This window comes from Urocampus carinirostris, chromosome 8 (genome assembly GCF_059441175.1).
Source record: "Urocampus carinirostris isolate Australia breed hairy pipefish chromosome 8, RoL_Ucar_1.0, whole genome shotgun sequence".
NCBI lineage: Eukaryota > Metazoa > Chordata > Actinopteri > Syngnathiformes > Syngnathidae > Urocampus > Urocampus carinirostris.
Genome location: NC_142356.1, coordinates 19,164,038 through 19,191,979, shown reverse-complemented (window position 1 = coordinate 19,191,979; position 27,942 = coordinate 19,164,038). Strand labels below are relative to the sequence as shown.

The 27,942-nt window shown below is 40.9% G+C and overlaps 58 non-coding genes across 58 annotated transcripts; all 58 read left to right on the top strand.

Annotated features, from left to right (window-relative positions):
• Window positions 1-570: 570 nt before the first annotated feature.
• trnah-gug (transfer RNA histidin (anticodon GUG)) lies at window positions 571-642 on the top strand. Its single transcript has one exon. It is a non-coding gene; the product is annotated as a tRNA-His (tRNA).
• A 99-nt stretch (window positions 643-741) lies between these two features.
• trnar-acg (transfer RNA arginine (anticodon ACG)) lies at window positions 742-814 on the top strand. Its single transcript has one exon. It is a non-coding gene; the product is annotated as a tRNA-Arg (tRNA).
• Window positions 815-1,267: 453 nt separating this feature from the next.
• On the top strand, window positions 1,268-1,339 carry trnah-gug (transfer RNA histidin (anticodon GUG)). Its single transcript has one exon. It is a non-coding gene; the product is annotated as a tRNA-His (tRNA).
• Window positions 1,340-1,964: 625 nt separating this feature from the next.
• trnah-gug (transfer RNA histidin (anticodon GUG)) lies at window positions 1,965-2,036 on the top strand. Its single transcript has one exon. It is a non-coding gene; the product is annotated as a tRNA-His (tRNA).
• A 625-nt stretch (window positions 2,037-2,661) lies between these two features.
• On the top strand, window positions 2,662-2,733 carry trnah-gug (transfer RNA histidin (anticodon GUG)). Its single transcript has one exon. It is a non-coding gene; the product is annotated as a tRNA-His (tRNA).
• Window positions 2,734-2,832: 99 nt separating this feature from the next.
• Window positions 2,833-2,905, top strand: trnar-acg (transfer RNA arginine (anticodon ACG)). The gene has a single exon. It is a non-coding gene; the product is annotated as a tRNA-Arg (tRNA).
• A 453-nt stretch (window positions 2,906-3,358) lies between these two features.
• On the top strand, window positions 3,359-3,430 carry trnah-gug (transfer RNA histidin (anticodon GUG)). Its single transcript has one exon. It is a non-coding gene; the product is annotated as a tRNA-His (tRNA).
• A 99-nt stretch (window positions 3,431-3,529) lies between these two features.
• trnar-acg (transfer RNA arginine (anticodon ACG)) lies at window positions 3,530-3,603 on the top strand. The gene has a single exon. It is a non-coding gene; the product is annotated as a tRNA-Arg (tRNA).
• A 453-nt stretch (window positions 3,604-4,056) lies between these two features.
• On the top strand, window positions 4,057-4,128 carry trnah-gug (transfer RNA histidin (anticodon GUG)). The gene has a single exon. It is a non-coding gene; the product is annotated as a tRNA-His (tRNA).
• Window positions 4,129-4,924: 796 nt separating this feature from the next.
• trnar-acg (transfer RNA arginine (anticodon ACG)) lies at window positions 4,925-4,997 on the top strand. The gene has a single exon. It is a non-coding gene; the product is annotated as a tRNA-Arg (tRNA).
• Window positions 4,998-5,450: 453 nt separating this feature from the next.
• trnah-gug (transfer RNA histidin (anticodon GUG)) lies at window positions 5,451-5,522 on the top strand. Its single transcript has one exon. It is a non-coding gene; the product is annotated as a tRNA-His (tRNA).
• Window positions 5,523-5,621: 99 nt separating this feature from the next.
• On the top strand, window positions 5,622-5,694 carry trnar-acg (transfer RNA arginine (anticodon ACG)). Its single transcript has one exon. It is a non-coding gene; the product is annotated as a tRNA-Arg (tRNA).
• A 453-nt stretch (window positions 5,695-6,147) lies between these two features.
• On the top strand, window positions 6,148-6,219 carry trnah-gug (transfer RNA histidin (anticodon GUG)). Its single transcript has one exon. It is a non-coding gene; the product is annotated as a tRNA-His (tRNA).
• A 625-nt stretch (window positions 6,220-6,844) lies between these two features.
• Window positions 6,845-6,916, top strand: trnah-gug (transfer RNA histidin (anticodon GUG)). Its single transcript has one exon. It is a non-coding gene; the product is annotated as a tRNA-His (tRNA).
• Window positions 6,917-7,015: 99 nt separating this feature from the next.
• trnah-aug (transfer RNA histidin (anticodon AUG)) lies at window positions 7,016-7,088 on the top strand. Its single transcript has one exon. It is a non-coding gene; the product is annotated as a tRNA-His (tRNA).
• A 453-nt stretch (window positions 7,089-7,541) lies between these two features.
• trnah-gug (transfer RNA histidin (anticodon GUG)) lies at window positions 7,542-7,613 on the top strand. Its single transcript has one exon. It is a non-coding gene; the product is annotated as a tRNA-His (tRNA).
• Window positions 7,614-7,712: 99 nt separating this feature from the next.
• On the top strand, window positions 7,713-7,785 carry trnac-aca (transfer RNA cysteine (anticodon ACA)). Its single transcript has one exon. It is a non-coding gene; the product is annotated as a tRNA-Cys (tRNA).
• Window positions 7,786-8,238: 453 nt separating this feature from the next.
• Window positions 8,239-8,310, top strand: trnah-gug (transfer RNA histidin (anticodon GUG)). Its single transcript has one exon. It is a non-coding gene; the product is annotated as a tRNA-His (tRNA).
• Window positions 8,311-8,409: 99 nt separating this feature from the next.
• Window positions 8,410-8,483, top strand: trnar-acg (transfer RNA arginine (anticodon ACG)). The gene has a single exon. It is a non-coding gene; the product is annotated as a tRNA-Arg (tRNA).
• Window positions 8,484-8,936: 453 nt separating this feature from the next.
• Window positions 8,937-9,008, top strand: trnah-gug (transfer RNA histidin (anticodon GUG)). The gene has a single exon. It is a non-coding gene; the product is annotated as a tRNA-His (tRNA).
• Window positions 9,009-9,804: 796 nt separating this feature from the next.
• Window positions 9,805-9,877, top strand: trnar-acg (transfer RNA arginine (anticodon ACG)). Its single transcript has one exon. It is a non-coding gene; the product is annotated as a tRNA-Arg (tRNA).
• A 453-nt stretch (window positions 9,878-10,330) lies between these two features.
• trnah-gug (transfer RNA histidin (anticodon GUG)) lies at window positions 10,331-10,402 on the top strand. Its single transcript has one exon. It is a non-coding gene; the product is annotated as a tRNA-His (tRNA).
• A 625-nt stretch (window positions 10,403-11,027) lies between these two features.
• trnah-gug (transfer RNA histidin (anticodon GUG)) lies at window positions 11,028-11,099 on the top strand. The gene has a single exon. It is a non-coding gene; the product is annotated as a tRNA-His (tRNA).
• Window positions 11,100-11,198: 99 nt separating this feature from the next.
• On the top strand, window positions 11,199-11,271 carry trnah-aug (transfer RNA histidin (anticodon AUG)). The gene has a single exon. It is a non-coding gene; the product is annotated as a tRNA-His (tRNA).
• A 453-nt stretch (window positions 11,272-11,724) lies between these two features.
• Window positions 11,725-11,796, top strand: trnah-gug (transfer RNA histidin (anticodon GUG)). Its single transcript has one exon. It is a non-coding gene; the product is annotated as a tRNA-His (tRNA).
• A 99-nt stretch (window positions 11,797-11,895) lies between these two features.
• Window positions 11,896-11,968, top strand: trnac-aca (transfer RNA cysteine (anticodon ACA)). The gene has a single exon. It is a non-coding gene; the product is annotated as a tRNA-Cys (tRNA).
• A 453-nt stretch (window positions 11,969-12,421) lies between these two features.
• On the top strand, window positions 12,422-12,493 carry trnah-gug (transfer RNA histidin (anticodon GUG)). The gene has a single exon. It is a non-coding gene; the product is annotated as a tRNA-His (tRNA).
• A 99-nt stretch (window positions 12,494-12,592) lies between these two features.
• trnar-acg (transfer RNA arginine (anticodon ACG)) lies at window positions 12,593-12,666 on the top strand. Its single transcript has one exon. It is a non-coding gene; the product is annotated as a tRNA-Arg (tRNA).
• Window positions 12,667-13,119: 453 nt separating this feature from the next.
• trnah-gug (transfer RNA histidin (anticodon GUG)) lies at window positions 13,120-13,191 on the top strand. Its single transcript has one exon. It is a non-coding gene; the product is annotated as a tRNA-His (tRNA).
• Window positions 13,192-13,816: 625 nt separating this feature from the next.
• Window positions 13,817-13,888, top strand: trnah-gug (transfer RNA histidin (anticodon GUG)). The gene has a single exon. It is a non-coding gene; the product is annotated as a tRNA-His (tRNA).
• A 99-nt stretch (window positions 13,889-13,987) lies between these two features.
• trnar-acg (transfer RNA arginine (anticodon ACG)) lies at window positions 13,988-14,060 on the top strand. Its single transcript has one exon. It is a non-coding gene; the product is annotated as a tRNA-Arg (tRNA).
• A 453-nt stretch (window positions 14,061-14,513) lies between these two features.
• On the top strand, window positions 14,514-14,585 carry trnah-gug (transfer RNA histidin (anticodon GUG)). Its single transcript has one exon. It is a non-coding gene; the product is annotated as a tRNA-His (tRNA).
• Window positions 14,586-15,210: 625 nt separating this feature from the next.
• On the top strand, window positions 15,211-15,282 carry trnah-gug (transfer RNA histidin (anticodon GUG)). Its single transcript has one exon. It is a non-coding gene; the product is annotated as a tRNA-His (tRNA).
• Window positions 15,283-15,381: 99 nt separating this feature from the next.
• trnar-acg (transfer RNA arginine (anticodon ACG)) lies at window positions 15,382-15,454 on the top strand. Its single transcript has one exon. It is a non-coding gene; the product is annotated as a tRNA-Arg (tRNA).
• Window positions 15,455-15,907: 453 nt separating this feature from the next.
• trnah-gug (transfer RNA histidin (anticodon GUG)) lies at window positions 15,908-15,979 on the top strand. The gene has a single exon. It is a non-coding gene; the product is annotated as a tRNA-His (tRNA).
• Window positions 15,980-16,078: 99 nt separating this feature from the next.
• Window positions 16,079-16,152, top strand: trnar-acg (transfer RNA arginine (anticodon ACG)). The gene has a single exon. It is a non-coding gene; the product is annotated as a tRNA-Arg (tRNA).
• A 433-nt stretch (window positions 16,153-16,585) lies between these two features.
• Window positions 16,586-16,657, top strand: trnah-gug (transfer RNA histidin (anticodon GUG)). The gene has a single exon. It is a non-coding gene; the product is annotated as a tRNA-His (tRNA).
• Window positions 16,658-17,282: 625 nt separating this feature from the next.
• On the top strand, window positions 17,283-17,354 carry trnah-gug (transfer RNA histidin (anticodon GUG)). The gene has a single exon. It is a non-coding gene; the product is annotated as a tRNA-His (tRNA).
• A 99-nt stretch (window positions 17,355-17,453) lies between these two features.
• trnar-acg (transfer RNA arginine (anticodon ACG)) lies at window positions 17,454-17,526 on the top strand. Its single transcript has one exon. It is a non-coding gene; the product is annotated as a tRNA-Arg (tRNA).
• A 453-nt stretch (window positions 17,527-17,979) lies between these two features.
• trnah-gug (transfer RNA histidin (anticodon GUG)) lies at window positions 17,980-18,051 on the top strand. Its single transcript has one exon. It is a non-coding gene; the product is annotated as a tRNA-His (tRNA).
• A 625-nt stretch (window positions 18,052-18,676) lies between these two features.
• trnah-gug (transfer RNA histidin (anticodon GUG)) lies at window positions 18,677-18,748 on the top strand. The gene has a single exon. It is a non-coding gene; the product is annotated as a tRNA-His (tRNA).
• Window positions 18,749-18,847: 99 nt separating this feature from the next.
• trnar-acg (transfer RNA arginine (anticodon ACG)) lies at window positions 18,848-18,920 on the top strand. The gene has a single exon. It is a non-coding gene; the product is annotated as a tRNA-Arg (tRNA).
• Window positions 18,921-19,373: 453 nt separating this feature from the next.
• On the top strand, window positions 19,374-19,445 carry trnah-gug (transfer RNA histidin (anticodon GUG)). The gene has a single exon. It is a non-coding gene; the product is annotated as a tRNA-His (tRNA).
• A 99-nt stretch (window positions 19,446-19,544) lies between these two features.
• Window positions 19,545-19,618, top strand: trnar-acg (transfer RNA arginine (anticodon ACG)). Its single transcript has one exon. It is a non-coding gene; the product is annotated as a tRNA-Arg (tRNA).
• A 453-nt stretch (window positions 19,619-20,071) lies between these two features.
• Window positions 20,072-20,143, top strand: trnah-gug (transfer RNA histidin (anticodon GUG)). Its single transcript has one exon. It is a non-coding gene; the product is annotated as a tRNA-His (tRNA).
• Window positions 20,144-20,768: 625 nt separating this feature from the next.
• Window positions 20,769-20,840, top strand: trnah-gug (transfer RNA histidin (anticodon GUG)). The gene has a single exon. It is a non-coding gene; the product is annotated as a tRNA-His (tRNA).
• Window positions 20,841-21,636: 796 nt separating this feature from the next.
• Window positions 21,637-21,709, top strand: trnar-acg (transfer RNA arginine (anticodon ACG)). The gene has a single exon. It is a non-coding gene; the product is annotated as a tRNA-Arg (tRNA).
• A 453-nt stretch (window positions 21,710-22,162) lies between these two features.
• On the top strand, window positions 22,163-22,234 carry trnah-gug (transfer RNA histidin (anticodon GUG)). The gene has a single exon. It is a non-coding gene; the product is annotated as a tRNA-His (tRNA).
• A 1,493-nt stretch (window positions 22,235-23,727) lies between these two features.
• Window positions 23,728-23,800, top strand: trnah-aug (transfer RNA histidin (anticodon AUG)). Its single transcript has one exon. It is a non-coding gene; the product is annotated as a tRNA-His (tRNA).
• Window positions 23,801-24,253: 453 nt separating this feature from the next.
• trnah-gug (transfer RNA histidin (anticodon GUG)) lies at window positions 24,254-24,325 on the top strand. Its single transcript has one exon. It is a non-coding gene; the product is annotated as a tRNA-His (tRNA).
• A 99-nt stretch (window positions 24,326-24,424) lies between these two features.
• On the top strand, window positions 24,425-24,497 carry trnar-acg (transfer RNA arginine (anticodon ACG)). Its single transcript has one exon. It is a non-coding gene; the product is annotated as a tRNA-Arg (tRNA).
• A 453-nt stretch (window positions 24,498-24,950) lies between these two features.
• Window positions 24,951-25,022, top strand: trnah-gug (transfer RNA histidin (anticodon GUG)). Its single transcript has one exon. It is a non-coding gene; the product is annotated as a tRNA-His (tRNA).
• Window positions 25,023-25,121: 99 nt separating this feature from the next.
• Window positions 25,122-25,195, top strand: trnar-acg (transfer RNA arginine (anticodon ACG)). The gene has a single exon. It is a non-coding gene; the product is annotated as a tRNA-Arg (tRNA).
• A 453-nt stretch (window positions 25,196-25,648) lies between these two features.
• Window positions 25,649-25,720, top strand: trnah-gug (transfer RNA histidin (anticodon GUG)). The gene has a single exon. It is a non-coding gene; the product is annotated as a tRNA-His (tRNA).
• Window positions 25,721-25,819: 99 nt separating this feature from the next.
• On the top strand, window positions 25,820-25,893 carry trnar-acg (transfer RNA arginine (anticodon ACG)). The gene has a single exon. It is a non-coding gene; the product is annotated as a tRNA-Arg (tRNA).
• Window positions 25,894-26,346: 453 nt separating this feature from the next.
• trnah-gug (transfer RNA histidin (anticodon GUG)) lies at window positions 26,347-26,418 on the top strand. The gene has a single exon. It is a non-coding gene; the product is annotated as a tRNA-His (tRNA).
• Window positions 26,419-27,043: 625 nt separating this feature from the next.
• trnah-gug (transfer RNA histidin (anticodon GUG)) lies at window positions 27,044-27,115 on the top strand. The gene has a single exon. It is a non-coding gene; the product is annotated as a tRNA-His (tRNA).
• A 625-nt stretch (window positions 27,116-27,740) lies between these two features.
• On the top strand, window positions 27,741-27,812 carry trnah-gug (transfer RNA histidin (anticodon GUG)). The gene has a single exon. It is a non-coding gene; the product is annotated as a tRNA-His (tRNA).
• The last annotated feature ends 130 nt before the right edge of the window (window positions 27,813-27,942 follow it).

Below are 27,942 nucleotides of genomic sequence, written 5' to 3'. Positions count from 1 at the left end.
CAATGCTAATTTGAAGTAATTATACCAACTTTAGGGTGATGGTCAGGGCTAGTGGTGCAATGGATAACGCATCTGACTACGGATTAGAAGATTCTAGGTTCAACTCCTAGCTAGCTCTTTTTAACCTTTTGTTGGCAACACTATCTCTGTTGCATACTTGACAAAGATCACCCGGCGTGTCTTGGTTTCTCAGACCCCTGGAATTCAGTTAAGTATAATCTGTCTTGTTATCATAATCTCATTGGGATTATTTACTAACTGGCAAAATTGATCTTCAGCTTCGTTTCGACATCAAACTCCCAAAGACACTCTTATCAAGTAGAAACTAGTGAAATCACCATGGTCAGTCATAAAACTGCATTACCATTGACCTGCTGTCATAATCTGTTTTATCGACTCTGATGTAAGGAAAACTTCTGGACAAATATTTGAACATCTCATACTACTTGCTCATGTTTAACAGTTGTCGATGAATGGGCATCCAATTAGTCTTGTTCTTCCTGGATCTTAATGCCTCCCATAAAGAAGAAGAAGTTGAATGTGTCTTGAAGGGTCTCTTCTTAGTCAGTGGCTATGATCGTATAGTGGTGAGTACTCTGCGTTGTGGTCGCAGTAACCCTGGTTCGATTCCAGGTCATAGCAGCAGTATTCTTTGCTATTGTAGTTTTGACAGTGATGTACTCTGGTTTTTCGGAGCAATGCTAATTTAAAGTAATTATACCAACATTAGGGTGGTGGTCAGGGCTAGTGGCGCAATGGATAACGCATCTGACTACGGATCAGAAGATTCTAGGTTCAACTCCTAGCTAGCTCTTTTTAAACTTTTGTTGGCAACACTATCTCTGTTGCATACTTGACAAAGATCACCCGGCATGTCTTGTTTTCTCATACCCCTGGAATTCAGTTAAGTATAATCTGTCTTGTTATCATAATCTCATTGGGATTATTTACTAACTGGCAAAATTGATCTTCAGCTTCGTTTCGACATCAAACTCCCAAAGACACTCTTATCAAGTAGAAACTAGTGAAATCACCATGGTCAGTCGTAAAACTGCATTACCATTGAACTGCTGTCATAATCTGTTTTATCGACTCTGATGTAAGGAAAACTTCTGGACAAATATTTGAACATCTCATACTACTTGCTCATGTTTAACAGTTGTCGATGAATGGGCATCCAATTAGTCTTGTTCTTCCTGGATCTTAGTGCCTCCCATGAAGAAGAAGAAGGTGAATGTGTCTTGAAGGGTCTGTGCAGAGGTCAGTGGCTATGATCGTATAGTGGTGAGTACTCTGCGTTGTGGTCGCAGTAACCCTGGTTCGATTCCAGGTCATAGCAGCAGTATTCTTTGCTATTGTAGTTTTGACAGTGATGTACTCTGGTTTTTCGGAGCAATGCTAATTTGAAGTAATTATACCAACTTTAGGGTGATGGTCAGGGCTAGTGGCGCAATGGATAACGCATCTGACTATGGATCACAAGATTCTAGGTTCAACTCCTAGCTAGCTCTTTTTAACCTTTTGTTGGCAACACTATCTCTGTTGCATACTTGACAAAGATCACCCAGCGTGTCTTGGTTTCTCAGACCCCTGGAATTCAGTTAAGTATAATCTGTCTTGTTATCATAATCTCATTGGGATTATTTACTAACTGGCAAAATTGATCTTCAGCTTCGTTTCGACATCAAACTCCCAAAGACACTCTTATCAAGTAGAAACTAGTGAAATCACCATGGTCAGTCGTAAAACTGCATTACCATTGAACTGCTGTCATAATCTGTTTTATCGACTCTGATGTAAGGAAAACTTCTGGACAAATATTTGAACATCTCATACTACTTGCTCATGTTTAACAGTTGTCGATGAATGGGCATCCAATTAGTCTTGTTCTTCCTGGATCTTAGTGCCTCCCATGAAGAAGAAGAAGGTGAATGTGTCTTGAAGGGTCTGTGCAGAGGTCAGTGGCTATGATCGTATAGTGGTGAGTACTCTGCGTTGTGGTCGCAGTAACCCTGGTTCGATTCCAGGTCATAGCAGCAGTATTCTTTGCTATTGTAGTTTTGACAGTGATGTACTCTGGTTTTTCGGAGCAATGCTAATTTGAAGTAATTATACCAACTTTAGGGTGATGGTCAGGGCTAGTGGCGCAATGGATAACGCATCTGACTATGGATCACAAGATTCTAGGTTCAACTCCTAGCTAGCTCTTTTTAACCTTTTTTTGGCAACACTATCTCTGTTGCATACTTGACAAAGATCACCCGGCGTGTCTTGGTTTCTCAGACCCCTGGAATTCAGTTAAGTATAATCTGTCTTGTTATCATAATCTCATTGGGATTATTTACTAACTGGCAAAATTGATCTTCAGCTTCGTTTCGACATCAAACTCCCAAAGACACTCTTATCAAGTAGAAACTAGTGAAATCACCATGGTCAGTCGTAAAACTGCATTACCATTGACCTGCTGTCATAATCTGTTTTATCGACTCTGATGTAAGGAAAACTTCTGGACAAATATTTGAACATCTCATACTACTTGCTCATGTTTAACAGTTGTCGATGAATGGGCATCCAATTAGTCTTGTTCTTCCTGGATCTTAGTGCCTCCCATAAAGAAGAAGAAGTTGAATGTGTCTTGAAGGGTCTCTGCAGGAGTCAGTGGCTATGATCGTATAGTGGTGAGTACTCTGCGTTGTGGTCGCAGTAACCCTGGTTCGATTCCAGGTCATAGCAGAAGTATTCTTTGCTATTGTAGTTTTGACAGTGATGTACTCTGGTTTTTCGGAGCAATGCTAATTTGAAGTAATTATACCAACATTAGGGTGGTGGTCAGGGCTAGTGGCGCAATGGATAACGCATCTGACTACGGATCAGAAGACTCTAGGTTCAACTCCTAGCTAGCTCTTCTTAACCTTTTGTTGGCAACACTATCTCTGTTGCATACTTGACAAAGATCACCCGGCGTGTCTTGGTTTCTCAGACCCCTGGAATTCAGTTAAGTATAATCTGTCTTGTTATCATAATCTCATTGGGATTATTTACTAACTGGCAAAATTGATCTTCAGCTTCGTTTCGACATCAAACTCCCAAAGACACTCTTATCAAGTAGAAACTATTGAAATCACCATGGTCAGTCGTAAAACTGCATTACCATTGAACTGCTGTCATAATCTGTTTTATCGACTCTGATGTAAGGAAAACTTCTGGACAAATATTTGAACATCTCATACTACTTGCTCATGTTTAACAGTTGTCGATGAATGGGCATCCAATTAGTCTTGTTCTTCCTGGATCTTAGTGCCTCCCATGAAGAAGAAGAAGGTGAATGTGTCTTGAAGGGTCCCTGCAGGAGTCAGTGGCTATGATCGTATAGTGGTGAGTACTCTGCGTTGTGGTCGCAGTAACCCTGGTTCGATTCCAGGTCATAGCAGCAGTATTCTTTGCTATTGTAGTTTTGACAGTGATGTACTCTGGTTTTTCGGAGTAATGCCAATTTGAAGTAATTATACCAACATTAGGGCAGTGGTCAGGGCTAGTGGCGCAATGGATAACGCATCTGACTACGGAATCAGAAGATTCTAGGTTCAACTCCTAGCTAGCTCTTTTTAACCTTTTGTTGGCAACACTATCTCTGTTGCATACTTGACAACGATCACCCGGCGTGTCTTGGTTTCTCAGACCCCTGAAATTCAGTTAAGTATAATCTTTCTTGTTATCATAATCTCATTGGGATTATTTACTAACTGGCAAAATTGATCTTCAGCTTCGTTTCGACATCAAACTCCCAAAGACACTCTTATCAAGTAGAAACTAGTGAAATCACCATGGTCAGTCGTAAAACTGCATTACCATTGAACTGCTGTCATAATCTGTTTTATCGACTCTGATGTAAGGAAAACTTCTGGACAAATATTTGAACATCTCATACTACTTGCTCATGTTTAACAGTTGTCGATGAATGGGCATCCAATTAGTCTTGTTCTTCCTGGATCTTAGTGCCTCCCATGAAGAATAAGAAGGTGAATGTGTCTTGAAGGGTCTTTGCAGGAGTCAGTGGCTATGATCGTATAGTGGTGAGTACTCTGCGTTGTGGTCGCAGTAACCCTGGTTCGATTCCAGGTCATAGCAGCAGTATTCTTTGCTATTGTAGTTTTGACAGTGATGTACTCTGGTTTTTCGGAGCAATGCCAATTTGAAGTAATTATACCAACATTAGGGTGATGGTCAGGGCTAGTGGCGCAATGGATAACGCATCTGACTATGGATCACAAGATTCTAGGTTCAACTCCTAGCTAGCTCTTTTTAACCTTTTGTTGGCAACACTATCTCTGTTGCATACTTGACAAAGATCACCCAGCGTGTCTTGGTTTCTCAGACCCCTGGAATTCAGTTAAGTATAATCTGTCTTGTTATCATAATCTCATTGGGATTATTTACTAACTGGCAAAATTGATCTTCAGCTTCGTTTCGACATCAAACTCCCAAAGACACTCTTATCAAGTAGAAACTATTGAAATCACCATGGTCAGTCGTAAAACTGCATTACCATTGACCTGCTGTCATAATCTGTTTTATCGACTCTGATGTAAGGAAAACTTCTGGACAAATATTTGAACATCTCATACTACTTGCTCATGTTTAACAGTTGTCGATGAATGGGCATCCAATCAGTCTTGTTCTTCCTGGATCTTAGTGCCTCCCATGAAGAAGAAGAAGGTGAATGTGTCTTGAAGGGTCTCTGCAGGAGTCAGTGGCTATGATCGTATAGTGGTGAGTACTCTGCGTTGTGGTCGCAGTAACCCTGGTTCGATTCCAGGTCATAGTAGCAGTATTCTTTGCTATTGTAGTTTTGACAGTGATGTACTCTGGTTTTTCGGAGCAATGCTAATTTGAAGTAATTATACCAACTTTAGGGTGGTGGTCAGGGCTAGTGGCGCAATGGATAACGCATCTGACTACGGATCAGAAGACTCTAGGTTCAACTCCTAGCTAGCTCTTCTTAACCTTTTGTTGGCAACACTATCTCTGTTGCATACTTGACAAAGATCACCCGGCGTGTCTTGGTTTCTCAGACCCCTGGAATTCAGTTAAGTATAATCTGTCTTGTTATCATAATCTCATTGGGATTATTTACTAACTGGCAAAATTGATCTTCAGCTTCGTTTCGACATCAAACTCCCAAAGACACTCTTATCAAGTAGAAACTAGTGAAATCACCATGGTCAGTCGTAAAACTGCATTACCATTGAACTGCTGTCATAATCTGTTTTATCGACTCTGATGTAAGGAAAACTTCTGGACAAATATTTGAACATCTCATACTACTTGCTCATGTTTAACAGTTGTCGATGAATGGGCATCCAATTAGTCTTGTTCTTCCTGGATCTTAGTGCCTCCCATGAAGAAGAAGAAGGTGAATGTGTCTTGAAGGGTCTCTACAGGAGTCAGTGGCTATGATCGTATAGTGGTGAGTACTCTGCGTTGTGGTCGCAGTAACCCTGGTTCGATTCCAGGTCATAGCAACAGTATTCTTTGCTATTATAGTTTTGACAGTGATGTACTCTGGTTTTTCGGAGCAATGCTAATTTGAAGAAATTATACCAACATTAGGGTGATGGTCAGGGCTAGCGGCGCAATGGATAACGCATCTGACTACGGATCAGAAGATTCTAGGTTCAACTCCTAGCTAGCTCTTTTTAACCTTTTGTTGGCAACACTATCTCTGTTGCATACTTGACAAAGATCACCCGGCGTGTCTTGGTTTCTCAGACCCCTGGAATTCAGTTAAGTATAATCTGTCTTGTTATCATAATCTCATTGGGATTATTTACTAACTGGCAAAATTGATCTTCAGCTTCGTTTCGACATCAAACTCCCAAAGACACTCTTATCAAGTAGAAACTAGTGAAATCACCATGGTCAGTCGTAAAACTGCATTACCATTGAACTGCTGTCATAATCTGTTTTATCGACTCTGATGTAAGGAAAACTTCTGGACAAATATTTGAACATCTCATACTACTTGCTCATGTTTAACAGTTGTCGATGAATGGGCATCCAATTAGTCTTGTTCTTCCTGGATCTTAGTGCCTCCCATGAAGAAGAAGAAGGTGAATGTGTCTTGAAGGGTCTCTGCAGAGGTCAGTGGCTATGATCGTATAGTGGTGAGTACTCTGCGTTGTGGTCGCAGTAACCCTGGTTCGATTCCAGGTCATAGCAGCAGTATTCTTTGCTATTGTAGTTTTGACAGTGATGTACTCTGGTTTTTCGGAGCAATGCTAATTTGAAGTAATTATACCAACTTTAAGGTGATGGTCAGGGCTAGTGGCGCAATGGATAACGCATCTGACTACGGATCACAAGATTCTAGGTTCAACTCCTAGCTAGCTCTTTTTAACCTTTTGTTGGCAACACTATCTCTGTTGCATACTTGACAAAGATCACCCAGCGTGTCTTGGTTTCTCAGACCCCTGGAATTCAGTTAAGTATAATCTGTCTTGTTATCATAATCTCATTGGGATTATTTACTAACTGGCAAAATTGATCTTCAGCTTCGTTTCGACATCAAACTCCCAAAGACACTCTTATCAAGTAGAAACTAGTGAAATCACCATGGTCAGTCGTAAAACTGCATTACCATTGAACTGCTGTCATAATCTGTTTTATCGACTCTGATGTAAGGAAAACTTCTGGACAAATATTTGAACATCTCATACTACTTGCTCATGTTTAACAGTTGTCGATGAATGGGCATCCAATTAGTCTTGTTCTTCCTGGATCTTAGTGCCTCCCATGAAGAAGAAGAAGGTGAATGTGTCTTGAAGGGTCTCTGCAGAGGTCAGTGGCTATGATCGTATAGTGGTGAGTACTCTGCGTTGTGATCGCAGTAACCCTGGATCGATTCCAGGTCATAGCAGCAGTATCCTTTGCTATTGTAGTTTTGACAGTGATGTACTCTGGTTTTTCGGAGTAAGGCCAATTTGAAGTAATTATACCAACATTAGGGCAGTGGTCAGGGCTAGTGGCGCAATGGATAACGCATCTGACTATGGATCAGAAGATTCTAGGTTCAACTCCTAGCTAGCTCTTTTTAACCTTTTGTTGGCAACACTATCTCTGTTGCATACTTGACAACGATCACCCGGCGTGTCTTGGTTCCTCAGACCCCTGAAATTCAGTTAAGTATAATCTTTCTTGTTATCATAATCTCATTGGGATTATTTACTAACTGGCAAAATTGATCTTCAGCTTCATTTCGACATCAAACTCCCAAAGACACTCTTATCAAGTAGAAACTAGTGAAATCACCATGGTCAGTCGTAAAACTGCATTACCATTGAACTGCTGTCATAATCTGTTTTATCGACTCTGATGTAAGGAAAACTTCTGGACAAATATTTGAACATCTCATACTACTTGCTCATGTTTAACAGTTGTCGATGAATGGGCATCCAATTAGTCTTGTTCTTCCTGGATCTTAGTGCCTCCCATGAAGAAGAAGAAGGTGAATGTGTCTTGAAGGGTCTCTGCAGAAGTCAGTGGCTATGATCGTATAGTGGTGAGTACTCTGTGTTGTGGTCGCAGTAACCCTGGTTCGATTCCAGGTCATAGCAGCAGTATTCTTTGCTATTGTAGTTTTGACAGTGATGTACTCTGGTTTTTCGGAGCAATGCTAATTTGAAGTAATTATACCAACATTAGGGTGGTGGTCAGGGCTAGTGGCGCAATGGATAACGCATCTGACTACAGATCAGAAGATTCTAGGTTCAACTCCTAGCTAGCTCTTCTTAACCTTTTGTTGGCAACACTATCTCTGTTGCATACTTGACAAAGATCACCCGGCGTGTCTTGGTTTCTCAGACCCCTGGAATTCAGTTAAGTATAATCTGTCTTGTTATCATAATCTCATTGGGATTATTTACTAACTGGCAAAATTGATCTTCAGCTTCGTTTCGACATCAAACTCCCAAAGACACTCTTATCAAGTAGAAACTAGTGAAATCACCATGGTCAGTCGTAAAACTGCATTACCATTGAACTGCTGTCATAATCTGTTTTATCGACTCTGATGTAAGGAAAACTTCTGGACAAATATTTGAACATCTCATACTACTTGCTCATGTTTAACAGTTGTCGATGAATGGGCATCCAATTAGTCTTGTTCTTCCTGGATCTTAGTGCCTCCCATGAAGAAGAAGAAGGTGAATGTGTCTTGAAGGGTCTCTGCAGAGGTCAGTGGCTATGATCGTATAGTGGTGAGTACTCTGCGTTGTGGTCGCAGTAACCCTGGTTCGATTCCAGGTCATAGCAGCAGTATTCTTTGCTATTGTAGTTTTGACAGTGATGTACTCTGGTTTTTCGGAGTAATGCCAATTTGAAGTAATTATACCAACATTAGGGCAGTGGTCAGGGCTAGTGGCGCAATGGATAACGCATCTGACTACGGAATCAGAAGATTCTAGGTTCAACTCCTAGCTAGCTCTTTTTAACCTTTTGTTGGCAACACTATCTCTGTTGCATACTTTACAACGATCACCCGGCGTGTCTTGGTTTCTCAGACCCCTGAAATTCAGTTAAGTATAATCTTTCTTGTTATCATAATCTCATTGGGATTATTTACTAACTGGCAAAATTGATCTTCAGCTTCGTTTCGACATCAAACTCCCAAAGACACTCTTATCAAGTAGAAACTAGTGAAATCACCATGGTCAGTCGTAAAACTGCATTACCATTGAACTGCTGTCATAATCTGTTTTATCGACTCTGATGTAAGGAAAACTTCTGGACAAATATTTGAACATCTCATACTACTTGCTCATGTTTAACAGTTGTCGATGAATGGGCATCCAATTAGTCTTGTTCTTCCTGGATCTTAGTGCCTCCCATGAAGAAGAAGAAGGTGAATGTGTCTTGAAGGGTCTTTGCAGGAGTCAGTGGCTATGATCGTATAGTGGTGAGTACTCTGCGTTGTGGTCGCAGTAACCCTGGTTCGATTCCAGGTCATAGCAGCAGTATTCTTTGCTATTGTAGTTTTGACAGTGATGTACTCTGGTTTTTCGGAGCAATGCCAATTTGAAGTAATTATACCAACATTAGGGTGATGGTCAGGGCTAGTGGTGCAATGGATAACGCATCTGACTACGGATCACAAGATTCTAGGTTCAACTCCTAGCTAGCTCTTTTTAACCTTTTGTTGGCAACACTATCTCTGTTGCATACTTGACAAAGATCACCCAGCATGTCTTGGTTTCTCAGACCCCTGGAATTCAGTTAAGTATAATCTGTCTTGTTATCATAATCTCATTGGGATTATTTACTAACTGGCAAAATTGATCTTCAGCTTCGTTTCGACATCAAACTCCCAAAGACACTCTTATCAAGTAGAAACTAGTGAAATCACCATGGTCAGTCGTAAAACTGCATTACCATTGAACTGCTGTCATAATCTGTTTTATCGACTCTGATGTAAGGAAAACTTCTGGACAAATATTTGAACATCTCATACTACTTGCTCATGTTTAACAGTTGTCGATGAATGGGCATCCAATTAGTCTTGTTCTTCCTGGATCTTAGTGCCTCCCATGAAGAAGAAGAAGGTGAATGTGTCTTGAAGGGTCCCTACAGGAGTCAGTGGCTATGATCGTATAGTGGTGAGTACTCTGCGTTGTGGTCGCAGTAACCCTGGTTGGATTCCAGGTCATAGCAGCAGTATTCTTTGCTATTGTAGTTTTGACAGTGATTTACTCTGGTTTTTCGGAGTAATGCCAATTTGAAGCAATTATACCAACATTAGGGTGATGGTCAGGGCTAGCGGCGCAATGGATAACGCATCTGACTACGGATCAGAAGATTCTAGGTTCAACTCCTAGCTAGCTCTTTTTAACCTTTTGTTGGCAACACTATCTCTGTTGCATACTTGACAAAGATCACCCGGCGTGTCTTGGTTTCTCAGACCCCTGGAATTCAGTTAAGTATAATCTGTCTTGTTATCATAATCTCATTGGGATTATTTACTAACTGGCAAAATTGATCTTCAGCTTCGTTTCGACATCAAACTCCCAAAGACACTCTTATCAAGTAGAAACTAGTGAAATCACCATGGTCAGTCGTAAAACTGCATTACCATTGAACTGCTGTCATAATCTGTTTTATCGACTCTGATGTAAGGAAAACTTCTGGACAAATATTTGAACATCTCATACTACTTGCTCATGTTTAACAGTTGTCGATGAATGGGCATCCAATTAGTCTTGTTCTTCCTGGATCTTAGTGCCTCCCATGAAGAAGAAGAAGGTGAATGTGTCTTGAAGGGTCTCTGCAGAGGTCAGTGGCTATGATCGTATAGTGGTGAGTACTCTGCGTTGTGGTCGCAGTAACCCTGGTTCGATTCCAGGTCATAGCAGCAGTATTCTTTGCTATTGTAGTTTTGACAGTGATGTACTCTGGTTTTTCGGAGCAATGCTAATTTGAAGTAATTATACCAACTTTAAGGTGATGGTCAGGGCTAGTGGCGCAATGGATAACGCATCTGACTACGGATCACAAGATTCTAGGTTCAACTCCTAGCTAGCTCTTTTTAACCTTTTGTTGGCAACACTATCTCTGTTGCATACTTGACAAAGATCACCCAGCGTGTCTTGGTTTCTCAGACCCCTGGAATTCAGTTAAGTATAATCTGTCTTGTTATCATAATCTCATTGGGATTATTTACTAACTGGCAAAATTGATCTTCAGCTTCGTTTCGACATCAAACTCCCAAAGACACTCTTATCAAGTAGAAACTAGTGAAATCACCATGGTCAGTCGTAAAACTGCATTACCATTGAACTGCTGTCATAATCTGTTTTATCGACTCTGATGTAAGGAAAACTTCTGGACAAATATTTGAACATCTCATACTACTTGCTCATGTTTAACAGTTGTCGATGAATGGGCATCCAATTAGTCTTGTTCTTCCTGGATCTTAGTGCCTCCCATGAAGAAGAAGAAGGTGAATGTGTCTTGAAGGGTCTCTGCAGAGGTCAGTGGCTATGATCGTATAGTGGTGAGTACTCTGCGTTGTGATCGCAGTAACCCTGGATCGATTCCAGGTCATAGCAGCAGTATCCTTTGCTATTGTAGTTTTGACAGTGATGTACTCTGGTTTTTCGGAGTAAGGCCAATTTGAAGTAATTATACCAACATTAGGGCAGTGGTCAGGGCTAGTGGCGCAATGGATAACGCATCTGACTATGGATCAGAAGATTCTAGGTTCAACTCCTAGCTAGCTCTTTTTAACCTTTTGTTGGCAACACTATCTCTGTTGCATACTTGACAACGATCACCCGGCGTGTCTTGGTTCCTCAGACCCCTGAAATTCAGTTAAGTATAATCTTTCTTGTTATCATAATCTCATTGGGATTATTTACTAACTGGCAAAATTGATCTTCAGCTTCATTTCGACATCAAACTCCCAAAGACACTCTTATCAAGTAGAAACTAGTGAAATCACCATGGTCAGTCGTAAAACTGCATTACCATTGAACTGCTGTCATAATCTGTTTTATCGACTCTGATGTAAGGAAAACTTCTGGACAAATATTTGAACATCTCATACTACTTGCTCATGTTTAACAGTTGTCGATGAATGGGCATCCAATTAGTCTTGTTCTTCCTGGATCTTAGTGCCTCCCATGAAGAAGAAGAAGGTGAATGTGTCTTGAAGGGTCTCTGCAGAAGTCAGTGGCTATGATCGTATAGTGGTGAGTACTCTGTGTTGTGGTCGCAGTAACCCTGGTTCGATTCCAGGTCATAGCAGCAGTATTCTTTGCTATTGTAGTTTTGACAGTGATGTACTCTGGTTTTTCGGAGCAATGCTAATTTGAAGTAATTATACCAACATTAGGGTGGTGGTCAGGGCTAGTGGCGCAATGGATAACGCATCTGACTACAGATCAGAAGATTCTAGGTTCAACTCCTAGCTAGCTCTTCTTAACCTTTTGTTGGCAACACTATCTCTGTTGCATACTTGACAAAGATCACCCGGCGTGTCTTGGTTTCTCAGACCCCTGGAATTCAGTTAAGTATAATCTGTCTTGTTATCATAATCTCATTGGGATTATTTACTAACTGGCAAAATTGATCTTCAGCTTCGTTTCGACATCAAACTCCCAAAGACACTCTTATCAAGTAGAAACTAGTGAAATCACCATGGTCAGTCGTAAAACTGCATTACCATTGAACTGCTGTCATAATCTGTTTTATCGACTCTGATGTAAGGAAAACTTCTGGACAAATATTTGAACATCTCATACTACTTGCTCATGTTTAACAGTTGTCGATGAATGGGCATCCAATTAGTCTTGTTCTTCCTGGATCTTAGTGCCTCCCATGAAGAAGAAGAAGGTGAATGTGTCTTGAAGGGTCTCTGCAGAGGTCAGTGGCTATGATCGTATAGTGGTGAGTACTCTGCGTTGTGGTCGCAGTAACCCTGGTTCGATTCCAGGTCATAGCAGCAGTATTCTTTGCTATTGTAGTTTTGACAGTGATGTACTCTGGTTTTTCGGAGTAATGCCAATTTGAAGTAATTATACCAACATTAGGGCAGTGGTCAGGGCTAGTGGCGCAATGGATAACGCATCTGACTACGGAATCAGAAGATTCTAGGTTCAACTCCTAGCTAGCTCTTTTTAACCTTTTGTTGGCAACACTATCTCTGTTGCATACTTTACAACGATCACCCGGCGTGTCTTGGTTTCTCAGACCCCTGAAATTCAGTTAAGTATAATCTTTCTTGTTATCATAATCTCATTGGGATTATTTACTAACTGGCAAAATTGATCTTCAGCTTCGTTTCGACATCAAACTCCCAAAGACACTCTTATCAAGTAGAAACTAGTGAAATCACCATGGTCAGTCGTAAAACTGCATTACCATTGAACTGCTGTCATAATCTGTTTTATCGACTCTGATGTAAGGAAAACTTCTGGACAAATATTTGAACATCTCATACTACTTGCTCATGTTTAACAGTTGTCGATGAATGGGCATCCAATTAGTCTTGTTCTTCCTGGATCTTAGTGCCTCCCATGAAGAAGAAGAAGGCGAATGTGTCTTGAAGGGTCTTTGCAGGAGTCAGTGGCTATGATCGTATAGTGGTGAGTACTCTGCGTTGTGGTCGCAGTAACCCTGGTTCGATTCCAGGTCATAGCAGCAGTATTCTTTGCTATTGTAGTTTTGACAGTGATGTACTCTGGTTTTTCGGAGCAATGCCAATTTGAAGTAATTATACCAACATTAGGGTGATGGTCAGGGCTAGTGGTGCAATGGATAACGCATCTGACTACGGATCACAAGATTCTAGGTTCAACTCCTAGCTAGCTCTTTTTAACCTTTTGTTGGCAACACTATCTCTGTTGCATACTTGACAAAGATCACCCAGCATGTCTTGGTTTCTCAGACCCCTGGAATTCAGTTAAGTATAATCTGTCTTGTTATCATAATCTCATTGGGATTATTTACTAACTGGCAAAATTGATCTTCAGCTTCGTTTCGACATCAAACTCCCAAAGACACTCTTATCAAGTAGAAACTAGTGAAATCACCATGGTCAGTCGTAAAACTGCATTACCATTGAACTGCTGTCATAATCTGTTTTATCGACTCTGATGTAAGGAAAACTTCTGGACAAATATTTGAACATCTCATACTACTTGCTCATGTTTAACAGTTGTCGATGAATGGGCATCCAATTAGTCTTGTTCTTCCTGGATCTTAGTGCCTCCCATGAAGAAGAAGAAGGTGAATGTGTCTTGAAGGGTCCCTGCAGGAGTCAGTGGCTATGATCGTATAGTGGTGAGTACTCTGCGTTGTGGTCGCAGTAACCCTGGTTCGATTCCAGGTCATAGCAGCAGTATTCTTTGCTATTGTAGTTTTGACAGTGATGTACTCTGGTTTTTCGGAGCAATGCCAATTTGAAGTAATTATACCAACTTTAGGGAGATGGTCAGGGCTAGTGGCGCAATGGATAACGCATCTGACTACGGATCAGAAGATTCTAGGTTCAACTCCTAGCTAGCTCTTTTTAACCTTTTGTTGGCAACACTATCTCTGTTGCATACTTGACAACGATCACCCGGCGTGTCTTGGTTTCTCAGACCCCTGGAATTCAGTTAAGTATAATCTGTCTTGTTATCATAATCTCATTGGGATTATTTACTAACTGGCAAAATTGATCTTCAGCTTCGTTTCGACATCAAACTCCCAAAGACACTCTTATCAAGTAGAAACTAGTGAAATCACCATGGTCAGTCGTAAAACTGCATTACCATTGAACTGCTGTCATAATCTGTTTTATCGACTCTGATGTAAGGAAAACTTCTGGACAAATATTTGAACATCTCATACTACTTGCTCATGTTTAACAGTTGTCGATGAATGGGCATCCAATTAGTCTTGTTCTTCCTGGATCTTAGTGCCTCCCATGAAGAAGAAGAAGGTGAATGTGTCTTGAAGGGTCTTTGCAGGAGTCAGTGGCTATGATCGTATAGTGGTGAGTACTCTGCGTTGTGGTCGCAGTAACCCTGGTTCGATTCCAGGTCATAGCAGCAGTATTCTTTGCTATTGTAGTTTTGACAGTGATGTACTCTGGTTTTTCGGAGCAATGCCAATTTGAAGTAATTATACCAACATTAGGGTGATGGTCAGGGCTAGTGGTGCAATGGATAACGCATCTGACTACGGATCACAAGATTCTAGGTTCAACTCCTAGCTAGCTCTTTTTAACCTTTTGTTGGCAACACTATCTCTGTTGCATACTTGACAACGATCACCCGGCGTGTCTTGGTTCCTCAGACCCCTGAAATTCAGTTAAGTATAATCTTTCTTGTTATCATAATCTCATTGGGATTATTTACTAACTGGCAAAATTGATCTTCAGCTTCATTTCGACATCAAACTCCCAAAGACACTCTTATCAAGTAGAAACTAGTGAAATCACCATGGTCAGTCGTAAAACTGCATTACCATTGAACTGCTGTCATAATCTGTTTTATCGACTCTGATGTAAGGAAAACTTCTGGACAAATATTTGAACATCTCATACTACTTGCTCATGTTTAACAGTTGTCGATGAATGGGCATCCAATTAGTCTTGTTCTTCCTGGATCTTAGTGCCTCCCATGAAGAAGAAGAAGGTGAATGTGTCTTGAAGGGTCTCTGCAGAAGTCAGTGGCTATGATCGTATAGTGGTGAGTACTCTGTGTTGTGGTCGCAGTAACCCTGGTTCGATTCCAGGTCATAGCAGCAGTATTCTTTGCTATTGTAGTTTTGACAGTGATGTACTCTGGTTTTTCGGAGCAATGCTAATTTGAAGTAATTATACCAACATTAGGGTGGTGGTCAGGGCTAGTGGCGCAATGGATAACGCATCTGACTACGGATCAGAAGATTCTAGGTTCAACTCCTAGCTAGCTCTTCTTAACCTTTTGTTGGCAACACTATCTCTGTTGCATACTTGACAAAGATCACCCGGCGTGTCTTGGTTTCTCAGACCCCTGGAATTCAGTTAAGTATAATCTGTCTTGTTATCATAATCTCATTGGGATTATTTACTAACTGGCAAAATTGATCTTCAGCTTCGTTTCGACATCAAACTCCCAAAGACACTCTTATCAAGTAGAAACTAGTGAAATCACCATGGTCAGTCGTAAAACTGCATTACCATTGAACTGCTGTCATAATCTGTTTTATCGACTCTGATGTAAGGAAAACTTCTGGACAAATATTTGAACATCTCATACTACTTGCTCATGTTTAACAGTTGTCGATGAATGGGCATCCAATTAGTCTTGTTCTTCCTGGATCTTAGTGCCTCCCATGAAGAAGAAGAAGGTGAATGTGTCTTGAAGGGTCTCTGCAGAGGTCAGTGGCTATGATCGTATAGTGGTGAGTACTCTGCGTTGTGGTCGCAGTAACCCTGGTTCGATTCCAGGTCATAGCAGCAGTATTCTTTGCTATTGTAGTTTTGACAGTGATGTACTCTGGTTTTTCGGAGTAATGCCAATTTGAAGTAATTATACCAACATTAGGGCAGTGGTCAGGGCTAGTGGCGCAATGGATAACGCATCTGACTACGGAATCAGAAGATTCTAGGTTCAACTCCTAGCTAGCTCTTTTTAACCTTTTGTTGGCAACACTATCTCTGTTGCATACTTTACAACGATCACCCGGCGTGTCTTGGTTTCTCAGACCCCTGAAATTCAGTTAAGTATAATCTTTCTTGTTATCATAATCTCATTGGGATTATTTACTAACTGGCAAAATTGATCTTCAGCTTCGTTTCGACATCAAACTCCCAAAGACACTCTTATCAAGTAGAAACTAGTGAAATCACCATGGTCAGTCGTAAAACTGCATTACCATTGAACTGCTGTCATAATCTGTTTTATCGACTGGACAAATATTTGAACATCTCATACTACTTGCTCATGTTTAACAGTTGTCGATGAATGGGCATCCAATTAGTCTTGTTCTTCCTGGATCTTAGTGCCTCCCATGAAGAAGAAGAAGGTGAATGTGTCTTGAAGGGTCTTTGCAGGAGTCAGTGGCTATGATCGTATAGTGGTGAGTACTCTGCGTTGTGGTCGCAGTAACCCTGGTTCGATTCCAGGTCATAGCAGCAGTATTCTTTGCTATTGTAGTTTTGACAGTGATGTACTCTGGTTTTTCGGAGCAATGCCAATTTGAAGTAATTATACCAACATTAGGGTGATGGTCAGGGCTAGTGGTGCAATGGATAACGCATCTGACTACGGATCACAAGATTCTAGGTTCAACTCCTAGCTAGCTCTTTTTAACCTTTTGTTGGCAACACTATCTCTGTTGCATACTTGACAAAGATCACCCAGCATGTCTTGGTTTCTCAGACCCCTGGAATTCAGTTAAGTATAATCTGTCTTGTTATCATAATCTCATTGGGATTATTTACTAACTGGCAAAATTGATCTTCAGCTTCGTTTCGACATCAAACTCCCAAAGACACTCTTATCAAGTAGAAACTAGTGAAATCACCATGGTCAGTCGTAAAACTGCATTACCATTGAACTGCTGTCATAATCTGTTTTATCGACTCTGATGTAAGGAAAACTTCTGGACAAATATTTGAACATCTCATACTACTTGCTCATGTTTAACAGTTGTCGATGAATGGGCATCCAATTAGTCTTGTTCTTCCTGGATCTTAGTGCCTCCCATGAAGAAGAAGAAGGTGAATGTGTCTTGAAGGGTCTCTGCAGAAGTCAGTGGCTATGATCGTATAGTGGTGAGTACTCTGTGTTGTGGTCGCAGTAACCCTGGTTCGATTCCAGGTCATAGCAGCAGTATTCTTTGCTATTGTAGTTTTGACAGTGATGTACTCTGGTTTTTCGGAGCAATGCTAATTTGAAGTAATTATACCAACATTAGGGTGGTGGTCAGGGCTAGTGGCGCAATGGATAACGCATCTGACTACGGATCAGAAGATTCTAGGTTCAACTCCTAGCTAGCTCTTCTTAACCTTTTGTTGGCAACACTATCTCTGTTGCATACTTGACAACGATCACCCGGCGTGTCTTGGTTTCTCAGACCCCTGGAATTCAGTTAAGTATAATCTGTCTTGTTATCATAATCTCATTGGGATTATTTACTAACTGGCAAAATTGATCTTCAGCTTCGTTTCGACATCAAACTCCCAAAGACACTCTTATCAAGTAGAAACTAGTGAAATCACCATGGTCAGTCGTAAAACTGCATTACCATTGAACTGCTGTCATAATCTGTTTTATCGACTCTGATGTAAGGAAAACTTCTGGACAAATATTTGAACATCTCATACTACTTGCTCATGTTTAACAGTTGTCGATGAATGGGCATCCAATTAGTCTTGTTCTTCCTGGATCTTAGTGCCTCCCATGAAGAAGAAGAAGGTGAATGTGTCTTGAAGGGTCTTTGCAGGAGTCAGTGGCTATGATCGTATAGTGGTGAGTACTCTGCGTTGTGGTCGCAGTAACCCTGGTTCGATTCCAGGTCATAGCAGCAGTATTCTTTGCTATTGTAGTTTTGACAGTGATGTACTCTGGTTTTTCGGAGCAATGCCAATTTGAAGTAATTATACCAACATTAGGGTGATGGTCAGGGCTAGTGGTGCAATGGATAACGCATCTGACTACGGATCACAAGATTCTAGGTTCAACTCCTAGCTAGCTCTTTTTAACCTTTTGTTGGCAACACTATCTCTGTTGCATACTTGACAACGATCACCCGGCGTGTCTTGGTTCCTCAGACCCCTGAAATTCAGTTAAGTATAATCTTTCTTGTTATCATAATCTCATTGGGATTATTTACTAACTGGCAAAATTGATCTTCAGCTTCATTTCGACATCAAACTCCCAAAGACACTCTTATCAAGTAGAAACTAGTGAAATCACCATGGTCAGTCGTAAAACTGCATTACCATTGAACTGCTGTCATAATCTGTTTTATCGACTCTGATGTAAGGAAAACTTCTGGACAAATATTTGAACATCTCATACTACTTGCTCATGTTTAACAGTTGTCGATGAATGGGCATCCAATTAGTCTTGTTCTTCCTGGATCTTAGTGCCTCCCATGAAGAAGAAGAAGGTGAATGTGTCTTGAAGGGTCTCTGCAGAAGTCAGTGGCTATGATCGTATAGTGGTGAGTACTCTGTGTTGTGGTCGCAGTAACCCTGGTTCGATTCCAGGTCATAGCAGCAGTATTCTTTGCTATTGTAGTTTTGACAGTGATGTACTCTGGTTTTTCGGAGCAATGCTAATTTGAAGTAATTATACCAACATTAGGGTGGTGGTCAGGGCTAGTGGCGCAATGGATAACGCATCTGACTACGGATCAGAAGATTCTAGGTTCAACTCCTAGCTAGCTCTTCTTAACCTTTTGTTGGCAACACTATCTCTGTTGCATACTTGACAAAGATCACCCGGCGTGTCTTGGTTTCTCAGACCCCTGGAATTCAGTTAAGTATAATCTGTCTTGTTATCATAATCTCATTGGGATTATTTACTAACTGGCAAAATTGATCTTCAGCTTCGTTTCGACATCAAACTCCCAAAGACACTCTTATCAAGTAGAAACTAGTGAAATCACCATGGTCAGTCGTAAAACTGCATTACCATTGAACTGCTGTCATAATCTGTTTTATCGACTCTGATGTAAGGAAAACTTCTGGACAAATATTTGAACATCTCATACTACTTGCTCATGTTTAACAGTTGTCGATGAATGGGCATCCAATTAGTCTTGTTCTTCCTGGATCTTAGTGCCTCCCATGAAGAAGAAGAAGGTGAATGTGTCTTGAAGGGTCTCTGCAGAGGTCAGTGGCTATGATCGTATAGTGGTGAGTACTCTGCGTTGTGGTCGCAGTAACCCTGGTTCGATTCCAGGTCATAGCAGCAGTATTCTTTGCTATTGTAGTTTTGACAGTGATGTACTCTGGTTTTTCGGAGTAATGCCAATTTGAAGTAATTATACCAACATTAGGGCAGTGGTCAGGGCTAGTGGCGCAATGGATAACGCATCTGACTACGGAATCAGAAGATTCTAGGTTCAACTCCTAGCTAGCTCTTTTTAACCTTTTGTTGGCAACACTATCTCTGTTGCATACTTTACAACGATCACCCGGCGTGTCTTGGTTTCTCAGACCCCTGAAATTCAGTTAAGTATAATCTTTCTTGTTATCATAATCTCATTGGGATTATTTACTAACTGGCAAAATTGATCTTCAGCTTCGTTTCGACATCAAACTCCCAAAGACACTCTTATCAAGTAGAAACTAGTGAAATCACCATGGTCAGTCGTAAAACTGCATTACCATTGAACTGCTGTCATAATCTGTTTTATCGACTCTGATGTAAGGAAAACTTCTGGACAAATATTTGAACATCTCATACTACTTGCTCATGTTTAACAGTTGTCGATGAATGGGCATCCAATTAGTCTTGTTCTTCCTGGATCTTAGTGCCTCCCATGAAGAAGAAGAAGGTGAATGTGTCTTGAAGGGTCTTTGCAGGAGTCAGTGGCTATGATCGTATAGTGGTGAGTACTCTGCGTTGTGGTCGCAGTAACCCTGGTTCGATTCCAGGTCATAGCAGCAGTATTCTTTGCTATTGTAGTTTTGACAGTGATGTACTCTGGTTTTTCGGAGCAATGCCAATTTGAAGTAATTATACCAACATTAGGGTGATGGTCAGGGCTAGTGGTGCAATGGATAACGCATCTGACTACGGATCACAAGATTCTAGGTTCAACTCCTAGCTAGCTCTTTTTAACCTTTTGTTGGCAACACTATCTCTGTTGCATACTTGACAAAGATCACCCAGCATGTCTTGGTTTCTCAGACCCCTGGAATTCAGTTAAGTATAATCTGTCTTGTTATCATAATCTCATTGGGATTATTTACTAACTGGCAAAATTGATCTTCAGCTTCGTTTCGACATCAAACTCCCAAAGACACTCTTATCAAGTAGAAACTAGTGAAATCACCATGGTCAGTCGTAAAACTGCATTACCATTGAACTGCTGTCATAATCTGTTTTATCGACTCTGATGTAAGGAAAACTTCTGGACAAATATTTGAACATCTCATACTACTTGCTCATGTTTAACAGTTGTCGATGAATGGGCATCCAATTAGTCTTGTTCTTCCTGGATCTTAGTGCCTCCCATGAAGAAGAAGAAGGTGAATGTGTCTTGAAGGGTCCCTGCAGGAGTCAGTGGCTATGATCGTATAGTGGTGAGTACTCTGCGTTGTGGTCGCAGTAACCCTGGTTCGATTCCAGGTCATAGCAGCAGTATTCTTTGCTATTGTAGTTTTGACAGTGATGTACTCTGGTTTTTCGGAGCAATGCCAATTTGAAGTAATTATACCAACTTTAGGGAGATGGTCAGGGCTAGTGGCGCAATGGATAATGCATCTGACTACGGATCACAAGATTCTAGGTTCAACTCCTAGCTAGCTCTTTTTAACCTTTTGTTGGCAACACTATCTCTGTTGCATACTTGACAAAGATCACCCAGCGTGTCTTGGTTTCTCAGACCCCTGGAATTCAGTTAAGTATAATCTGTCTTGTTATCATAATCTCATTGGGATTATTTACTAACTGGCAAAATTGATCTTCAGCTTCGTTTCGACATCAAACTCCCAAAGACACTCTTATCAAGTAGAAACTAGTGAAATCACCATGGTCAGTCGTAAAACTGCATTACCATTGAACTGCTGTCATAATCTGTTTTATCGACTCTGATGTAAGGAAAACTTCTGGACAAATATTTGAACATCTCATACTACTTGCTCATGTTTAACAGTTGTCGATGAATGGGCATCCAATTAGTCTTGTTCTTCCTGGATCTTAGTGCCTCCCATGAAGAAGAAGAAGGTGAATGTGTCTTGAAGGGTCTTTGCAGGGGTCAGTGGCTATGATCGTATAGTGGTGAGTACTCTGCGTTGAGGTCGCAGTAACCCTGGATCGATTCCAGGTCATAGCAGCAGTATCTTTTGCTATTGTAGTTTTGACAGTGATGTACTCTGGTTTTTCGGAGTAAGGCCAATTTGAAGTAATTATACCAACAGTAGGGCAGTTGTCAGGGCTAGTGGCGCAATGGATAACGCATCTGACTACGGATCAGAAGATTCTAGGTTCAACTCCTAGCTAGCTCTTTTTAACCTTTTGTTGGCAACACTATCTCTGTTGCATACTTGACAACGATCACCCGGCGTGTCTTGGTTTCTCAGACCCCTGGAATTCAGTTAAGTATAATCTGTCTTGTTATCATAATCTCATTGGGATTATTTACTAACTGGCAAAATTGATCTTCAGCTTCGTTTCGACATCAAACTCCCAAAGACACTCTTATCAAGTAGAAACTAGTGAAATCACCATGGTCAGTCGTAAAACTGCATTACCATTGAACTGCTGTCATAATCTGTTTTATCGACTCTGATGTAAGGAAAACTTCTGGACAAATATTTGAACATCTCATACTACTTGCTCATGTTTAACAGTTGTCGATGAATGGGCATCCAATTAGTCTTGTTCTTCCTGGATCTTAGTGCCTCCCATGAAGAAGAAGAAGGTGAATGTGTCTTGAAGGGTCTTTGCAGGAGTCAGTGGCTATGATCGTATAGTGGTGAGTACTCTGCGTTGTGGTCGCAGTAACCCTGGTTCGATTCCAGGTCATAGCAGCAGTATTCTTTGCTATTGTAGTTTTGACAGTGATGTACTCTGGTTTTTCGGAGCAATGCCAATTTGAAGTAATTATACCAACATTAGGGTGATGGTCAGGGCTAGTGGTGCAATGGATAACGCATCTGACTACGGATCACAAGATTCTAGGTTCAACTCCTAGCTAGCTCTTTTTAACCTTTTGTTGGCAACACTATCTCTGTTGCATACTTGACAAAGATCACCCAGCATGTCTTGGTTTCTCAGACCCCTGGAATTCAGTTAAGTATAATCTGTCTTGTTATCATAATCTCATTGGGATTATTTACTAACTGGCAAAATTGATCTTCAGCTTCGTTTCGACATCAAACTCCCAAAGACACTCTTATCAAGTAGAAACTAGTGAAATCACCATGGTCAGTCGTAAAACTGCATTACCATTGAACTGCTGTCATAATCTGTTTTATCGACTCTGATGTAAGGAAAACTTCTGGACAAATATTTGAACATCTCATACTACTTGCTCATGTTTAACAGTTGTCGATGAATGGGCATCCAATTAGTCTTGTTCTTCCTGGATCTTAGTGCCTCCCATGAAGAAGAAGAAGGTGAATGTGTCTTGAAGGGTCTCTGCAGGAGTCAGTGGCTATGATCGTATAGTGGTGAGTACTCTGCGTTGTGATCGCAGTAACCCTGGTTCGATTCCATGTCATAGCAGCAGTATTCTTTGCTATTGTAGTTTTGACAGTGATGTACTCTGGTTTTTCGGAGTAAGGCCAATTTGAAGTAATTATACCAACATTAGGGAGATGGTCAGGGCTAGTGGCGCAATGGATAACGCATCTGACTACGGATCACAAGATTCTAGGTTCAACTCCTAGCTAGATCTTTTTAACCTTTTGTTGGCAACACTATCTCTGTTGCATACTTGACAAAGATCACCCAGCGTGTCTTGGTTTCTCAGACCCCTGGAATTCAGTTAAGTATAATCTGTCTTGTTATCATAATCTCATTGGGATTATTTACTAACTGGCAAAATTGATCTTCAGCTTCGTTTCGACATCAAACTCCCAAAGACACTCTTATCAAGTAGAAACTAGTGAAATCACCATGGTCAGTCGTAAAACTGCATTACCATTGAACTGCTGTCATAATCTGTTTTATCGACTCTGATGTAAGGAAAACTTCTGGACAAATATTTGAACATCTCATACTACTTGCTCATGTTTAACAGTTGTCGATGAATGGGCATCCAATTAGTCTTGTTCTTCCTGGATCTTAGTGCCTCCCATGAAGAAGAAGAAGGTGAATGTGTCTTGAAGGGTCTCTGCAGAGGTCAGTGGCTATGATCGTATAGTGGTGAGTACTCTGCGTTGTGGTCGCAGTAACCCTGGATCGATTCCAGGTCATAGCAGCAGTATCCTTTGCTATTGTAGTTTTGACAGTGATGTACTCTGGTTTTTCGGAGTAAGGCCAATTTGAAGTAATTATACCAACATTAGGGCAGTGGTCAGGGCTAGTGGCGCAATGGATAACGCATCTGACTATGGATCAGAAGATTCTAGGTTCAACTCCTAGCTAGCTCTTTTTAACCTTTTGTTGGCAACACTATCTCTGTTGCATACTTGACAACGATCACCCGGCGTGTCTTGGTTCCTCAGACCCCTGAAATTCAGTTAAGTATAATCTTTCTTGTTATCATAATCTCATTGGGATTATTTACTAACTGGCAAAATTGATCTTCAGCTTCATTTCGACATCAAACTCCCAAAGACACTCTTATCAAGTAGAAACTAGTGAAATCACCATGGTCAGTCGTAACACTGCATTACCATTGAACTGCTGTCATAATCTGTTTTATCGACTCTGATGTAAGGAAAACTTCTGGACAAATATTTGAACATCTCATACTACTTGCTCATGTTTAACAGTTGTCGATGAATGGGCATCCAATTAGTCTTGTTCTTCCTGGATCTTAGTGCCTCCCATGAAGAAGAAGAAGGTGAATGTGTCTTGAAGGGTCTCTGCAGAAGTCAGTGGCTATGATCGTATAGTGGTGAGTACTCTGTGTTGTGGTCGCAGTAACCCTGGTTCGATTCCAGGTCATAGCAGCAGTATTCTTTGCTATTGTAGTTTTGACAGTGATGTACTCTGGTTTTTCGGAGCAATGCTAATTTGAAGTAATTATACCAACATTAGGGTGGTGGTCAGGGCTAGTGGCGCAATGGATAACGCATCTGACTACGGATCAGAAGATTCTAGGTTCAACTCCTAGCTAGCTCTTCTTAACCTTTTGTTGGCAACACTATCTCTGTTGCATACTTGACAAAGATCACCCGGCGTGTCTTGGTTTCTCAGACCCCTGGAATTCAGTTAAGTATAATCTGTTTTGTTATCATAATCTCATTGGGATTATTTACTAACTGGCAAAATTGATCTTCAGCTTCGTTTCGACATCAAACTCCCAAAGACACTCTTATCAAGTAGAAACTAGTGAAATCACCATGGTCAGTCGTAAAACTGCATTACCATTGAACTGCTGTCATAATCTGTTTTATCGACTCTGATGTAAGGAAAACTTCTGGACAAATATTTGAACATCTCATACTACTTGCTCATGTTTAACAGTTGTCGATGAATGGGCATCCAATTAGTCTTGTTCTTCCTGGATCTTAGTGCCTCCCATGAAGAAGAAGAAGGTGAATGTGTCTTGAAGGGTCTCTGCAGAGGTCAGTGGCTATGATCGTATAGTGGTGAGTACTCTGCGTTGTGGTCGCAGTAACCCTGGTTCGATTCCAGGTCATAGCAGCAGTATTCTTTGCTATTGTAGTTTTGACAGTGATGTACTCTGGTTTTTCGGAGTAATGCCAATTTGAAGTAATTATACCAACATTAGGGCAGTGGTCAGGGCTAGTGGCGCAATGGATAACGCATCTGACTACGGAATCAGAAGATTCTAGGTTCAACTCCTAGCTAGCTCTTTTTAACCTTTTGTTGGCAACACTATCTCTGTTGCATACTTGACAAAGATCACCCGGCGTGTCTTGGTTTCTCAGACCCCTGGAATTCAGTTAAGTATAATCTGTTTTGTTATCATAATCTCATTGGGATTATTTACTAACTGGCAAAATTGATCTTCAGCTTCGTTTCGACATCAAACTCCCAAAGACACTCTTATCAAGTAGAAACTAGTGAAATCACCATGGTCAGTCGTAAAACTGCATTACCATTGAACTGCTGTCATAATCTGTTTTATCGACTCTGATGTAAGGAAAACTTCTGGACAAATATTTGAACATCTCATACTACTTGCTCATGTTTAACAGTTGTCGATGAATGGGCATCCAATTAGTCTTGTTCTTCCTGGATCTTAGTGCCTCCCATGAAGAAGAAGAAGGTGAATGTGTCTTGAAGGGTCTCTGCAGAGGTCAGTGGCTATGATCGTATAGTGGTGAGTACTCTGCGTTGTGGTCGCAGTAACCCTGGTTCGATTCCAGGTCATAGCAGCAGTATTCTTTGCTATTGTAGTTTTGACAGTGATGTACTCTGGTTTTTCGGAGTAATGCCAATTTGAAGTAATTATACCAACATTAGGGCAGTGGTCAGGGCTAGTGGCGCAATGGATAACGCATCTGACTACGGAATCAGAAGATTCTAGGTTCAACTCCTAGCTAGCTCTTTTTAACCTTTTGTTGGCAACACTATCTCTGTTGCATACTTTACAACGATCACCCGGCGTGTCTTGGTTTCTCAGACCCCTGAAATTCAGTTAAGTATAATCTTTCTTGTTATCATAATCTCATTGGGATTATTTACTAACTGGCAAAATTGATCTTCAGCTTCGTTTCGACATCAAACTCCCAAAGACACTCTTATCAAGTAGAAACTAGTGAAATCACCATGGTCAGTCGTAAAACTGCATTACCATTGAACTGCTGTCATAATCTGTTTTATCGACTCTGATGTAAGGAAAACTTCTGGACAAATATTTGAACATCTCATACTACTTGCTCATGTTTAACAGTTGTCGATGAATGGGCATCCAATTAGTCTTGTTCTTCCTGGATCTTAGTGCCTCCCATGAAGAAGAAGAAGGTGAATGTGTCTTGAAGGGTCTTTGCAGGAGTCAGTGGCTATGATCGTATAGTGGTGAGTACTCTGCGTTGTGGTCGCAGTAACCCTGGTTCGATTCCAGGTCATAGCAGCAGTATTCTTTGCTATTGTAGTTTTGACAGTGATGTACTCTGGTTTTTCGGAGCAATGCCAATTTGAAGTAATTATACCAACATTAGGGTGATGGTCAGGGCTAGTGGTGCAATGGATAACGCATCTGACTACGGATCACAAGATTCTAGGTTCAACTCCTAGCTAGCTCTTTTTAACCTTTTGTTGGCAACACTATCTCTGTTGCATACTTGACAAAGATCACCCAGCATGTCTTGGTTTCTCAGACCCCTGGAATTCAGTTAAGTATAATCTGTCTTGTTATCATAATCTCATTGGGATTATTTACTAACTGGCAAAATTGATCTTCAGCTTCGTTTCGACATCAAACTCCCAAAGACACTCTTATCAAGTAGAAACTAGTGAAATCACCATGGTCAGTCGTAAAACTGCATTACCATTGAACTGCTGTCATAATCTGTTTTATCGACTCTGATGTAAGGAAAACTTCTGGACAAATATTTGAACATCTCATACTACTTGCTCATGTTTAACAGTTGTCGATGAATGGGCATCCAATTAGTCTTGTTCTTCCTGGATCTTAGTGCCTCCCATGAAGAAGAAGAAGGTGAATGTGTCTTGAAGGGTCCCTGCAGGAGTCAGTGGCTATGATCGTATAGTGGTGAGTACTCTGCGTTGTGGTCGCAGTAACCCTGGTTCGATTCCAGGTCATAGCAGCAGTATTCTTTGCTATTGTAGTTTTGACAGTGATGTACTCTGGTTTTTCGGAGCAATGCCAATTTGAAGTAATTATACCAACTTTAGGGAGATGGTCAGGGCTAGTGGCGCAATGGATAATGCATCTGACTACGGATCACAAGATTCTAGGTTCAACTCCTAGCTAGCTCTTTTTAACCTTTTGTTGGCAACACTATCTCTGTTGCATACTTGACAAAGATCACCCGGCGTGTCTTGGTTTCTCAGACCCCTGAAATTCAGTTAAGTATAATCTTTCTTGTTATCATAATCTCATTGGGATTATTTACTAACTGGCAAAATTGATCTTCAGCTTCGTTTCGACATCAAACTCCCAAAGACACTCTTATCAAGTAGAAACTAGTGAAATCACCATGGTCAGTCGTAAAACTGCATTACCATTGAACTGCTGTCATAATCTGTTTTATCGACTCTGATGTAAGGAAAACTTCTGGACAAATATTTGAACATCTCATACTACTTGCTCATGTTTAACAGTTGTCGATGAATGGGCATCCAATTAGTCTTGTTCTTCCTAGATCTTAGTGCCTCCCATGAAGAAGAAGAAGGTGAATGTGTCTTGAAGGGTCTTTGCAGGAGTCAGTGGCTATGATCGTATAGTGGTGAGTACTCTGCGTTGTGGTCGCAGTAACCCTGGTTCGATTCCAGGTCATAGCAGCAGTATTCTTTGCTATTGTAGTTTTGACAGTGATGTACTCTGGTTTTTCGGAGCAATGCCAATTTGAAGTAATTATACCAACTTTAGGGAGATGGTCAGGGCTAGTGGCGCAATGGATAATGCATCTGA